Source organism: Impatiens glandulifera, chromosome 8 (genome assembly GCF_907164915.1).
Source record: "Impatiens glandulifera chromosome 8, dImpGla2.1, whole genome shotgun sequence".
NCBI lineage: Eukaryota > Viridiplantae > Streptophyta > Magnoliopsida > Ericales > Balsaminaceae > Impatiens > Impatiens glandulifera.
The window spans coordinates 24,485,144-24,498,785 of NC_061869.1; the positions used below are offsets into that span (position 1 = coordinate 24,485,144).

General features: G+C 30.3%; 1 long non-coding RNA gene across 1 annotated transcript; it reads left to right on the top strand.

The window, feature by feature from the left end:
- Window positions 1-6,521: 6,521 nt before the first annotated feature.
- LOC124911412 lies at window positions 6,522-7,130 on the top strand. The gene is made up of 3 exons (XR_007096615.1): window positions 6,522-6,597; window positions 6,675-6,751; window positions 7,020-7,130. It is a non-coding gene; the product is annotated as an uncharacterized LOC124911412 (long non-coding RNA).
- Window positions 7,131-13,642: the final 6,512 nt, after the last annotated feature.

Consider the following 13,642-nt stretch of genomic DNA (forward strand, 5'->3'; position numbering starts at 1 on the left):
GCATCTGTGGGCTTTGGAGCCCAATCAGGAGTCACTATGGATCAAATGGGTGCATACGAGGTTTATGAAACACGAAACCAGCCTCTGGACCTGCAAAATTCACGAAGGTATGAGCTGGTCTCTAAAAAAGATTCTTAAACTAAGAAGCGATATTGCAAATCTTTATGACATCCGACTAGGGGACGGGAAATGCACTCTATTTTGGCATGACCCTTGGTTTGAAAACCAGCCTATCATCGACAAGGAGGAGTTTCAAAATACTCGTATCAGAAGGGACTATGCAAAAGCGAAAATCAGAGACATCAAAGACGGGAATTGGAACTTGCTCTTGAGAAGAATTCCAGAAGGAAAGAGAATACTTGATCATATAAGTAACATACAACTACACGACAGACCGGATATTCATGAATGGAAAGCTGAGGACAATGGGAAGCTGGTATTGAAGAAAATATGGGAGGTAATCCGGGAAAAAGCGCAGAAAGTAGAATGGGCTCCTCTTGTATGGTCAACGCAGATTATCCCTCGACACCAATTCATTCTATAGCTCGCCTTCTGGGAAAGACTCAGTAATCGTGATCGTATCAGTAAGTATATGAGCATCCCAGACGCGAGCTGTCTTCTATGCATAGGAAATGAAGAAACCATAGATCACCTATTCGGGAGCTGCTGTATTGCTTCGGAGCTTTGGGACAGATTCTATAAAAGCCTAGAGCTGACCAGTTTCCCGAGCGAATGGAATGAAATCAAAGAAGCAGCACTACTCAAAGTCAGGGGAAATAGATTTGCAACAAGCGTGTTCAAGTGTGGCTTTGGAGCAGTGGTGTATAACATTTGGCAAGAACGGAATGCAAGGGTATATGACAGAACCCGCAGGAGCATTGACGAGTTATGGAAAGATATTGTATCGGATTGCAGCGCCCTCGCGGAAACGTGGAGAAGAATTCCAAGCACGGAGCAGAACTGGAATATCTGCAGGAACTGGAATTTACCGTTTTTTAAACTCACTAGAATTGAAAACATTGTAAACAAATAATTCATTTACGTTTTTAGCTTTTTAGCTTTTATTCAGAATGTTACGACTTCAAAATCATTCTAGGTCTGTCTAGAATGATCTCTTAAACTCGTGGTTTTTTTCCCGTTTTGGGGAATTTTTAATGAAATGACGCCAAGTCGTTTTTCCAAAAAAAAATGATGATATAGGATAGAAGAAATAATAAGAATAAATAAATTTGAAATTAAGTAATGAATGTTAAATATTGTATTTTAATTATTTAATTAGACAAGTATCTGAAAAAAAAATTAATAAATTAAAACATCAACTTATATTACTTAAATTATTTGTACTTACCCCTATATAGCTATATAATATGTTTAGTGGGCCTACATGATTTCAGCCTTTAGGATTCATTTTTATTTAATTAGATCCATAAAGAATTAGGTTAAAAATAAAATTAAGAATTTTTTTTTCATTCAAATAAAGTAATTAATCAAAAAGACAAAAATAAAACAAAAAAATAAATATAAAGACACAAGAAGCACATGGGAATTACCTGAAAACATGACAACAAAAGATGAACAAATACATTAAAGATAAATAACACCAAATAAGCATTTTGAATTGTCCACACGTTAACCCTACCCATAATATTTTAAAATGTCAACGATGAACACCACTTCCCTCTAAAACAAAGTGAACGTGCATAAACTAACAATTAAAATAGGATAATCCAAACATGAACCAAATACATCAATATTAAATACAAATACAAATAATCAAAAATACCCTCATCACATCAATGTGAACAATAACATCAAAATACAATATATCAAGTACAATAACAACACATATTTTATTAGTAAATATCATTCACAATTACATCGAAAACATTGAAGTACTAATCAACTCTTTTTATTCACAAGTTTTCTAATCCACGGGAGAGATTTATTTAATTTTTTCGCACTTTATTATGATTTTGGTGATTATTAATATTTGTGATCTTTTTAATTAAGTTTGAATAATATAACTTATGATAAATTATGTATAGCTTAAACTATACCATATTATTTTTTATGGGTTTTCACTATTTATTACAATCTCGTTATTTTATATATTTCAAAATAAGTAAATACCATTCACTAGAATTAGTAATTCACTTACTTATAGAACACAAATAAAGTTGTTTGGTAAGATTAGTGTGTATTATATTATATTTCAAATAAATACTTGCAATTTAACTAATATATCAAAATGGACTCCAACCATTTTAAGTTTAATGTTTCTTATTAAGAAAATTTATGTTAAAAATATATATATTCCAGGAATGTCTAGAACATATGCATTGATGAAGAATTAGATTGAAGTAGTTGAAGAGAAAAGAATCATTGATAATCTTTATTTATGTATACTATATTACTTGTAAGTATTGAAATCAATTTTCTCAATTCAAATATAAGATCTAACTGTTAGAAAAATCAAGATAGTTAATTTATTAAATTAAAATTAACTATCCAAAGAACTTAATCAATTCTTAACTATATGTGCAGGAACAACTTCAACCGAATCGGCTATATCCGTCAACCAGACCAGCCAAACCGAAATGCTCAACTTGACTTATCATCTCGGTTAAACAGAATCGGCTCAATCATCACATCTGCAGTAACCCGGATCGGCTTAACCTCAAATTCAGCTAGAGTTGAAAACCTATAATATTCGGCTAACTCAACGTATTAAAGATCCTAAAGCCAATAGGAAGATCACTCAAAGATATGGAAAATATGAAGATGACGTAATGAATATTCCTTGAGAATATGCAGAAGAAGGATCTGAAATAAGGCATCCAACAATCTAATGATTACAGATTTTATCCAAGTCCATAAGCAACCTTCACGGGATAGACGGCCGCCTAATGCATGTTTTCCATGTGTACAAAAGGCAAAGCATGCACGCTACCTACTCTGACTAGCTCGACTACCTATGACCAACCAACTCAAGAGAGAGAAATATGACCATTGTCATATTTCCTATATAAAAGGAAGCCAAAGCATTGAAAAAACACACATGCGCGTTACCAACCTGATTTTCACCTGATCAAACCTGAAAAGTATCTGATCTGAAATATACGGAATCTATACAACTCTCTTGATCAAAATGAAACAGTTCTAAACATTAAACATTCTATTGTAAAAGTTTATTACATTACTGCGTGAGTGTTGTAAAGTGAACGACGAACATTAAATAAGACTCGATCGTATTGTATTGTTGAATATTCTATTAGTGAATATCCTTCTCACTATTTGATAAGAAGGGGTGACGTATGAGAGTTTGCTCCGAACATCCATAAAAATTTGTATTTTGTGTTCTTCATTTACTTTTTGTCACTAAACTAACCGAATCGGCTTTCTCCCTCTCCAACCGAACCGAATCACTACATATACTTATTCCCACCAAACCGATTTTACTTCACTTCAACCGATTTCTCCATACTACCTTCTTTAACCGAATTGTGTACGTTTACTTTAGGTTGAAACAGACATTTCCGCCTTTCAACTCGGTTTAAGAGTCTGTGACAACCTGCGTAGTGTTAAGAACGGTTTTAATCTCTAACCGGATTAGTGCCATTTGATGTGTGTTTATTGTAAAGCGGTCTCTTTTAGCTAGACCTCGGTCCACTATCGGCGATCCCGATCCTAACACTAACACACTAAGATAATTTAAGTAGCATGGTTCTTAAATGATAAAATTACTGAATCGATTCTCACTTAGAACACCATAAATTGAATTGAAGTGAATGATTGTTGGGTTAGAATATGATCTCTATTGATTTCATCTCTTAATTTATTGACCTAAAATTGTGATCATTTTGCAATTTCATATAATTCAAAGACTTTTACTTTAATTCTAGTGTCAGATTTACAAACTTCTATATCATTTTTATCCACTTTTGAGCTTCACATAATATCATGATCAATTCATCATTCAATCATATCCCAAGGTATATATAGTTCTAACTTTTAGATAAATATTGAAATCAATTCTATTAATTCTTCAAATTGACAGTTTCATAGCTTGCATCAATTTGATCATCAAATCATTCAAACTCAATCAATTTAATTTGTTTTAAGAGATAAAACCACAAATTAACATCCAAGAAAAACAAAAGAAATGTATCTTGGATCCATTTTCCTCAATTTCCTTTATACAAATTAGAAGAACCCATCTCAATATGATAGAGAAGATCCAAAGTGAAACATAAATTTTTAAAAAATATCGATCCTTTTATGTTGATGACAATTCTCTCATCCCTAGGAAAGGAACACAATTGGCTTTACGACAAACATCAATTTCTATTAATGAAACATCTTTTTTGAACATTCAATTTTATTTTGTTAAATGTTATTTTGTTTAGAAAAAATAAACATAAGATAAGATTCTACACTATTTTTAATTTCATGCTTTGTTCTTAAGCCACAATTCAACCTACAATAATATTGATACTCTAATTTACATACAACTTTATTTGGATATTCAATTAGTGTATTCTTAGTCTAAAATATTCTTAAATTCATTTAATAAATTAGATATATCTACTTATATATATAAATTAAGTTTTGTTGTTTGCGAATAAGAAGAATTAATTACTAAAAATTACATTGAATCTGTATTAAAAACAACATTGTCCATCAATATGCAGTTCAACACTAAATGAAAATTAATGCATTGATAGTTGCTATCTAAATAAGCATTTGTTATCCGAGAACTGAAAAATAATTACTAAATATGTCATTGGATCTGCATTAAAATGGCATTGGCCTTCAATATATATTATTGTCAAAACAATTGCAGTTCAGCGCTAAATGAAAATTAATGCATTGATAGCTGCTATCTAAATATGCATTTCTTACCCGAGAACTGGAAAATAATTACCAAATATTCCATTGGATCTGAATTAAAAACGACATTGGCCTTCAATATATATTATTGCTAAAACTATTGCAGTTCAGCGCTATATTCTACTTTAATGCATAGGTAGTTACAGAACTCTTAAGTCCAAAATTAATTCGCAATATGTATTTTTTAATGCAAAAATTATTGCAGTTACCTTCAGTCGAAATTTTTTAATATACCATGTAAAAATTTTATTTGCGCCAAAATTCCCTCTCAAACGCAACACTTAACCGATTACCTTCATTTATCCCATTTACTTCTTTCTCTCCAAACCCTCTCCTCCCATTGCCGCCCACATCCTAAACCCTAGCCTCCCCAAATCCTAGCCAAACCCCGTCGTCGATTCTCTAATACATCACCGCCTAAATCGCCAACTCTCCAAAACCTGCCAAACCCTAATGTAAAACCCCGATTATCTAATACCGATTCTTTAATACCCCGTCGCCTCCCCGCCAACATATTCGCTTTTGTAGAAGACAACGAATCTATTTGAAGACAACAAATATATTTTCTATTTGTAGAAGACAGATTCGCCTCCTTCTTCACGGTAACTGTTCTTCTCATTCTTCTCTATTTGATTTCTCCTCATTCTATTTGTACAAGACAGATTTGCCTCCTTGTTTACGATAACTATTCGCCTCATTCTACCTAATGGGTTGTTGTTCTTATTAATCAATAGATCAGCGGAATAACTTCTAGAGTAATATTTGTGTTCATCTTGAAGTTGAATAATTGTAAACCACAAAGTAAGTTCTTCATATATATATGATGCCTCTGTTTGAACTTTTGTTGTAAACCAATTGTGTTTTTCTTGAAATAAGTTCTTCATATATATGATGCCTCTATAAGTAAGTTCTTGAAGTCGAATTTTGATAATTGTGTTTTTCTCTACTGCATTATGAACTCTACTAATATGATGCCTTTGTTTAAACTATAACTATAAACCAATTCCTAGATTGCTAAATATTATGATATATATGCTTTTTATGATTTACATGCTACAATTCATATATTATGATTTATATGCTGCAATTCATATATTATGATTTATATGATGTTTATGATTTATATGCTCCACAAGAACTCATTTATATGATTTGTATACTGTTTATATTACTTTAGGTGATGATTGTCATATTACTGTATTATCTTCAAGTTTATATTATTGTTTTTATATTACTGTATTTTTTTCATCTAATTGTAATTGTTGAGATCATTCTTTTGGCAATATAATTTCAAATAACTGTTATATCCTTAGTGAATTTTCTTGCCTAATATTTAATGTAATATGCTGAAGATTGATAATTTTCTTTATAAGAGATCTATTATGCTTATAGCTAATATGATGCTCTTAGGTGATTTGTTTGTGTTGATATTTCAAATCTAATATGATGCTTATAGCTAATATGATGCTTTTATTCGATTTGTTTGTGTTGACATGTTAGTTAGTATAGAATTATGTTATAGTTTAGGGTTGTTTGAATATCTTTTTTAACTTCTAAAACTATAGTTTCTTCAACTTTGAGATCCAATGTTTGAGTTCTAATTGGTTTTGTATTTCATATTGGTTGAACAGAGTATTTTACAATATGAGTATACAATCTCAAAGATAGAGGGATCTAAGTGAATCTGAATATACAAAATCTAACGAGGTATGATTTGGTTGATAGAGTTATAGTTTGATTAATAATTTTATTTATGTCTTTACAAAGTTTATTACTTATGGTAGGATGTACGTGAATATGAAATTAGCGATAGAAGAACAAAAAAGGACAAAAAGGTTCCGAAGACAAAAGCTTATATTTAGTAAGTTTCAAGTAATTAAGTTTTATGTTCAATATATGAGTTCTTTTAATGTTGTAAAGTGATTTAAATTTATGCTTATGTTTTCAAATGGTTTAGTTTTATGACCAATTTATGAGTTGTATAATATTGTCAAATGCTATTGGAGAATGCACAATGATGGGTGTGATGAGTTTTGGGCTTAAAAGCTATAAGAAAATTAAAATTGTATATTGTTCAATATATAAACTACTTAGTCAATCTAATTGTTCATTTTGTTGAATTGATACAGGTTTGCAGAAATGGCTAGTGTGCTTCCTGCTCGTGAGGAAAGAAAGAAGAGCGGCAAAGTTGGAGAATGGGTGGATTGAAGCTAGCATTATTAGGAGCTATTTGGAAATGCCATTTTGTGTAAAATTTGGCATGTTTTTGTTAATATTTTTGGCCATATTTATGGAACATGCATAAGTAGAAGTAGTTGATGAATTTAATTTGCAAATGTGTTTTGCAAATTTGAATTCAATTGAATTACAATATTTATTTTTTAAATAATGCGCTAAAGGTTGCCAAAATTATGCAAATTTATTGCAAAATTTTAAAATATATTATTTAGAATTATGCAAATCGTGCATTACAAATAATGCAAATGAAGTTGTATCGATTATTGTTAATATTAATGCAAAGTTGTGAATAAGGCAATTGTAGGAATAATTGCAGTTTTATCAATAATATAATTGTACCTGTGATAATGCAAAGAAAGTTACAAATATATATAATGCAAAAGATAATGCTATAATATACAAAAATATAATTTGGGTAATATAAATAGAATTTCAAACGAAATAATGCAAATCAAATTGCACATATATTTGTAATTGATTATGCAAATTATAAATATAGATATTGCAAAGATTATTGCAGTAAAAAAAATTAATATTATTACAAAGAGTATTGTGTAACATAATTTTATAACCTATTTCAGTTTCATTGAATTTACTTTTTCATATAAAATGTGTAGATATTGGAGTATTTATTGAATATACTTTTATAGAAAGATGAAAATTTTATTGCTTTATTTTCATATATTTGTTATATTAGTTATTGTGAAACATATTACAGTTACTAATTTTTATGTTAGTGGAGTTTTTGTTGAATATATTTTTATTGGAATTTCTATTGTAAAACATTAAACTTAATAATAAAACATATATCACAAATCATATGGTAAATATACTTTAACCATGGTTAGTTACAGTTACAGAAAAAATGATTTTTCTGCAAAATCTCTATATTTTGTGAAAATTTTGTTGAAACAGTTAGTATAACACCAATGCAAATTTGCAACTAGAGATTTGCAATGTTTTTCGGTAATTGCCAATGTGGTTGTGAAATTCCGAAATAATGTTAAGACAAATGCTAAAGACCGTTTTTAATACAAAGATAGTTGCGGGACACCTGTTGCAAATGAGCAGTTTTTTTTTGTAGTGAGAGATATAGTTTAACAACTATTAAGATTATATAATAATTAAAATATGGTTAAAAATATGTCATACTCATGTATAAAAAGGAAAAAAAAACATCAGAAAGAAGCACTTGAAGACTAACTAAGTAAGAAAAGGAGACGGAGATCCTTATTATATATATATATATATATATATATATATATATATATATATATATATATATATATATATATATATATATATATATATATATATATATATATATATATATATATATATAATTATTTATAGAGGTATGGTTTAACAACTATTAAGATTACATAATAATTAAAATATTGTTAAAAATATATAATAATTTTATTATTATTAAAATTATAATTATTTTTAATATTAAAATATTTTAAATAAAAAGCATGTCATACTCATATATGTATTTTAAATATTTTATTTATTTATTTTACATAATATAAGAATAATAATTAATATTTATATATTTATTAATTTTTATTAATTACGAGTACAATTTAATTCATATATAATTCAAATATATATATATATATATATATATATATATTAAATGTATGAATAATTTTTTATTTTTTAAATAGTAAATTAATTTTATTTATGTTTTTAATAGATATATATTAAACTAAATTTATTTAAAAATATTTATACATAAATAGTAAATAAATTATTTATTAATTTAATATATATATATATATATATATTATCAAATAAAAATTGTACGTAATTAATAAAAAAAGTAAGAAGTAATAAATATATATAAATATTAATAAATAAATTATAAATGTAAAATAAATAAATACTAAAAATATACTATTTATTATAAGTGTTCTCTCTTGTGATCCGACACGAAATTATTGTTGTTCTCAAAATGTTTTAATTTGAAATTTTATACCACAAGCCCAAAATATGGAATAGGTGAAACCACATAATATTTATGTGTACTTTTCTCAAAATAAATTATAATAAATACTTATTAAACAAATTTTCTTTTTTTAAAAGCAATAAAAGTTTCAAATAACCCAGCATTATAAAACAAGTTAGTACTTCATTTTACATTTATGGATTTAAGACTTATTAATCTTAAATCACTTCTAGATGTTAGTTTACATAAAAAGGTTGATATCAGGATTGAAACATAGTTTTCTCACAATTTTTGTCATCATTGATGAAAATTTAATTTTCTCAATCCTATAATGTTTAAATTTATCAACAACCTTAGTTTGTGTTTGACATGGGTATAATAATGTTGAAATAGTATAAGTTATTCAAATAATATTTATTTTTTTAATATAAGAATCTAGCATTACCCCTACCAATATGATTGCTACCTTAATGATAATGGAATTGTAATATTTTATCTTTGATGAACTATCTTAGTGAATAAATAAATAATATTTATATAAGTTAGTTATTATGTTTTTAGTACTGATAAAAAAAAATTATTCATATTATATATATAATGATGATTAATTTAAACTTGCAGAGATAAACTTGGGTATAATTTATATATATATATATATATATATATATATATATTTTGCCAGTTCATACCCAATAAAAAAAATGATGTAGGTAAGTTATAAACTTATAACTTATATACTTTAGGTAGAACACTTTAACCATTTAAGCTATGATATGATCGACTTTATCAATAGAGACGGGGTCTGGCGATTGATGAAAGCTTATGAAAAACGGTTTGAAAGAAATCTTGTTAGGGATTTAATTCGATTTTTATTCTACGCAAACACTTGAAACAGAATAAAGGCGGAATTGTTTATTTAGATTTGAAGCTCAAGATGAAGAATGTGAAGATGACAGAAATGAAAAGACACAACAGTTTGTTTATGGATGTTCGGAGCAAACTTTTCTACGTCACCCCTTCTTCCAACCACCGGAAGGATTCACTATAATATGATTCGAATCAAAATACAGTTTGCACACACTTAACTCACTGTTGAACAGAACACCCTCTGTTCAATTTACAAGATGAAGAATATCACTCACCTAAAGGTGTTTTTGATTCTAGCTCTTTCTTGATTCACACACAGTACAATCAGGAAAGTAGCTTACGGCTTGAATATTCAAAGGATTGATTACACATTAGTTCTAGCAAGATGATCGACTTCTTTCTCTCTCTATAATTCCGTTCAGCCTCATATCCGTTGTCCTTTAGAATCTTTAAATATGCACAGGTACCAACGGTCGAATCTTTAGAATGAAATGTGGCACTCTTCCATTGGAACGCCTCCATAGTACACAGTAGGTTCTGAGCGCAAGGATCGTGGCCGTACTCCATCTGGTAGTGCGCCGAATATTCTTCAGGGATGTACCTGCAAAACAAATAGTGTGAAGGATATTCTCTTACGTGGCATTCGTTGGTTGGTTGCGTCTAGCTATCGTACTGATCTTCACTAGAAAGTGGAGCAGGAGTAGCGTACAACTATAACACGTGGGTAAGCGGGGGTTAGCTTCAAGTAGACTGCTTAAGCATAGCACTAGACGTATTTCAGTTAGACGATCTCGTCTAATGAAATCAAACGTCCCCGTCTAAGAGCAGAATCCATTAGACCACCTGGTCTAATGGGATTAGAATTACGTCCAATTATAATCACTTCAGACTAATTTGAAGGAGTTAGACTACACGTCTAACTTTCACAAACCATTAGACTGCACGTCTAACTCCACGAGTTAGACTGCACGTCTAATTTCGGTTCTACTTCAGACTTGTCTGAAGGAGTTAGACTACACGTCTAACTTTCACAAACCATTAGACTACACGTCTAACTCCACGAGTTAGACTGCACGTCTAATTCTGGTTCTACTTCAGACTTGTCTGAAGGAGTTAGACTACACGTCTAACTTTCCCTTTCTATTAGACTGCACGTCGAACTCTACGAGTTAAACTGCACGTCTAATTCCGTTCCACTTCAGACTAATCTGAAGGAGTTATACTCCACGTCTAACTTTCACAATCTATTAGACTTGCACGTTTAATTCCGAATATATTAGACTGCACGTCTAACTTCACTGAGTTAGACTGCACGTCTAATTTCGATTTCCATTAGACTGCACGTCTAATTTCGAATTCATTAGACTGCACGTTTAACTTAACGAGTTAAACTGCACGTCTAATTCCGAATTAATTAGACTGCATGTCTAACTCTACGAGTTAGACTGCACGTCTAATTTCATGCATCTAATACCAAATCGGTCTAATGAACCTCATTAGAACCGAGTCTTATGAAATCTGATTTCGATACACCTGCATTAAAATGCATAAATCATTTCATCATCAAAATCCCAATAGTCAAACTATTTCAACACTTAGTCAAAATAATTTGAACCAACAATTTCCCCTTTTTTGATTATCATATTGAAATCCTGCATAGATAACAGATTAGCTTATCCATCATACAAATTTAAATAAACCCATGTTTACATGCAAATATAGCATTCAGAATATCAAATTCATACACACCCAATTATGAGTGTTTTCAGAAAAAACACACAAAATATTGTTCCAAAAATAATCAAAATAAGTTCATAACAAAACATTATCAAAAGATCTTCAAAACCTTTATCTTAAATGAAAATAATTTCTATTCTAATCTTCTTCTTCTTCCTAATCGTTTCTCTGGAAAGGATAGTCTTCAACCTAAGAGATCTCTAAGACCGCGGTTAGAGGAGGGTTGGAGACATCTCTTTTCCTTTTCTTGGATTTGAGCCTCTTCACCCTAAGAACGTATTCGACAACCTTCTGGTTGTTTAGAATTTTGGAAGGAAGTAGAGGAAAGCGCTAACAGGATCGTCAAAATCAAATATGGTCTTCCGAGCACAGACCATTCTAACAAGGTTTGCGAAGAGGAAGCTTGTCCAGTTGACAGGAACACCCCTGGTGATTTCCACCATTATCTGAAAAACCTTCGTACAGTACTTTTAAGAAGATTCTTTGGAGAGAAAAGATTTTGAGATGATTTCGCTTAGAAGAGCAAACTCATCTTTTATGAGGTTTTTCTTTCCATGAATATCCATTTGGGGTGAATCAGAAAAGACTTTCATCATTGTAAACATTATATTAGACGGAGTGGTTGAGAACTCATGAATACCTACGTTAGGAAGTTGAAAAAACATACCGAATGATTCTTGCCCATCACAATCCCAGCAACGATTCGGTCCTGATAAAAACCGTCTTTTTCAAAAAATTCACGAACCAACTGTTCGTGATATAGATGATGAGAGGTGATGAATTTTCTCAGCCCGGTGGCTTTCAAGGATTCAAACATCTTATGCATACTAGGAGATTTCAACGTGGAAACTAATTTGAATCCACTTGAATAGATTTCGGAGAGAAGGAAGACATTTCGACTAGATGAACAAGAACTAGACGATTCGAATTCTAGAGAGAGACTTGGATTTGGAAGAACTCTATCTTTAGAGTAAATTACTCATTAAATATCAAGGTCTAACGTATAGAAAATATCTAATGATTACTCCTAACGTCAAAAACTCAAAGGTCTGTTCCCAATAAACGTAGCATTTAATATTAGCATGAAAACGATCAGTTAATACTAAACGTACAGACTAAAGTTATCAGAAATATTAGTCATATTTTATGTATTGAGAGAAATGTGTCTTCAATCCTTTTGAGAAATGAATGATTTTATTTTTGGCGGGAATAAGTATATGAACGGATACATAATTGACTGACAGCTGTCCAAATAGCAAGAATATGAAAGGTTCAATTTACACACGTAGTTAGACGTTTATTCTCCTTTTCACATTTTCAACTTATATTTGGAAATCCGTTTATTAGACGTATATGTCTAATTATGCAATAACAACACGTGCAACACGCGTGTCTAGTTAGACGTGAGCATCCTCTTGCTCATGACTTAAAAACGTCTAACGTCTATTAGACGTATGCATCTAACCATGTAGGTTAATATAACCAAGACAAATATTCCAAAGGAAGATTAAACTGCTAGAGTAGACGTACGTCTAAGTAACTGTGTTTCTCAAACCCTTAATCCTTAGGACGTATTAAGACCTCTGTCTTTTATGTCTGTTCAGTTACGTTTTGAACAATACGTTCCCCCTCAATTTATGCACGTAATTACATCAATTAAGATCAACAAGACCCAAAATGTTTCTAAAGTGAGAAAACTTAGCTTCAGGAAGAGGCTTCGTGAAGATATCTGCCGTTTGTTGATCTGTGGGAACATATTCAAGGCGAATCTGCTTCTGATTGACGTGTTCTTGGATAAAATGATGCCTAATTTCAATATTCTTTGTCCAAGAATGTAGAACTGGATTGTAGGTGATTGTGATAGTACTAGTGTTGTCGCATAAAATTGGAGACTCTTCAGCCTCAATCCCATAGTCCTTCAGCTGTTGTTGAATCCACAAGAGCTGAGAGCAACAACTA